The 1,911-nt window shown below is 35.7% G+C and overlaps 1 protein-coding gene across 1 annotated transcript in view; it reads left to right on the top strand.

The window, feature by feature from the left end:
• LOC102825433 overlaps positions 1 to 1,911 on the top strand; it is a 30,634-nt gene that overhangs the window by 5,888 nt on the left and 22,835 nt on the right. The window lies entirely within an intron of this gene.

The following is a 1,911-nucleotide window of genomic DNA, read 5'->3' as shown; positions in this document are numbered from 1 at the left end:
GTGATGTCATGTTCTTCTCCATATAATTCAATTCCTCGGATTATTTTCTCAGCATACATATTGAATAATATGATGAATGGATACAAGATTTGTGTACACCGTTCTTAGTTATAAACCATTCTGTGTCCACTTGTTGTGTTTGAGTGAATGCCTTTTAGTCTATGTACAGATTTTGCATGTGCACAATTAAAAGTTTTGGAATGCCAATTCTTCACAATGTTATCTATAACTTGTCATGTTACACACAGTCAGAAACTTTTGCATAATCAATGAAGCATAAGCAAACATCTTTCTGGTGTTCTGCGCTTTCAATTAAACAACATTTACCTCAACAATGTTATGATTCTTTCCATACCCTCTTCTGAAAACAGCTTAGATTTTTGGCAGTTCTCGTATGTTGTACTGGTGCAGTGATTTTTGAATTTATCTACAGTAAAATGATTCTTTCAGATGTAATTAATGATATATTTTTGATGACTGCCACATTAGGTTGTGTCACAACTCTTTGAAATGGGTACCAATATGGATATCAGCCAATCAGTTGGAACTTCTTCCTTCAACGACCATCGTTTCTTGTTCATATGCTACCTCTTGAAAAGGTTGAACATCAACGATTTCTTTTTGATACAGTGATTCTGTGTATACTTTTCATCTTCTTTTGTTGCTTTCTGCATCCTTCATTGTTTTTCCCATAGAGTCCTTCAATATTTCAAGTTGAGGTTTGAATTTTTTTTCCAGTTCTTTCAGCCTGTGAAATGCTGAGTCTTTTCTTCCCTTTTGTTTCCCTAATTCCAGATGTTTGCACATTTCATTGTAATACTTGACTTTGTCTTTTCATGCTGACCTTTGAAAATTTCTGTTGTACTCATTACTTCCTTATTTCTTCCACAAAATCAGCACTGGACTGGAAACCACAAGAGTCAACAGACAGTTCAAACCCACCAGCTGTTACTGGGAAATCCTACACAGTGTAGCTCGGAGTCTAAACTGATTGGATGGCACTTAGTATAACAACACCCCAGAATGTATGTGATTCCTCACAGACAATCAAGTAAGAGAACCCAAAGACAGAAAAGAACAGGATCCTTTATATAGCTGTGTGGGCACAACTATTTACATTCTTTTTTTTTTTTTTTTAAGACAAAATTTCTATTTATCTAGGACATCTAGTTACGTTCATTGCTTTCCAGGAATATGTAGGAAATAAGATTTCTTGATGATTACATTTCTAAACAGATTGTTTCCAGATTTCTGTGTTGGCATTCTGGATTGACAAGTATTTCAAAGATGCAAGGGGAAAAAATTCGCTATTACTAGTTCCTACACTTAAGAACAACAACAGTGTGACACTGTGGGTTAATGTGCCTGACTGCAAGCTGTTTGAAATGCAAGGTCAGTGGTTCAAGCTCAGCAGCTGCTCCTCGGAAACCCTATTCAGGGTCACTGTGGGTCAGAATCGACTCGATGGCACTTTGCAACAACAACAAAGTAAATTCTGAAAAAAACAGGAGTAAGCTGATTGCATTTTGAATTGATTTCAGACTGAACAAACTGGTAGAATTTTTCAGTTTCGTGGTCATTGGTGTAAATGTGAATAATAGTGGTATTAAATGGTGTTCCTAGTAGGTGTGTGGATATTATCCCATCAAAAACAACGTTTAACTTCAAGATAGATCATGACATTTTCTTTTTGATGAAGAATGATACACCATTTCTCTTCAGTTTGGTGTTCTTGACATAACAAACCTACAAATGCCTTATTCGAAGTGGCTATTTCCAGTAGGGTTTAGCTCACAAATAATGCTTGTCTTTTTTGAGAAAAGATGATCAACCAAAGATCTAGGAAGGAATGCTAATATTTGTTTCAAGAATTGGCTGGGCAGGTCACATATTGTTTAATCTTACACCTAA

Source organism: Chrysochloris asiatica, unplaced genomic scaffold (assembly GCF_000296735.1).
Source record: "Chrysochloris asiatica unplaced genomic scaffold, ChrAsi1.0 scaffold00017, whole genome shotgun sequence".
Lineage (NCBI taxonomy): Eukaryota > Metazoa > Chordata > Mammalia > Afrosoricida > Chrysochloridae > Chrysochloris > Chrysochloris asiatica.
The sequence above is the reverse complement of the archived record's forward strand: the minus strand, read 5'-3'. Positions and strand labels throughout refer to the sequence as shown.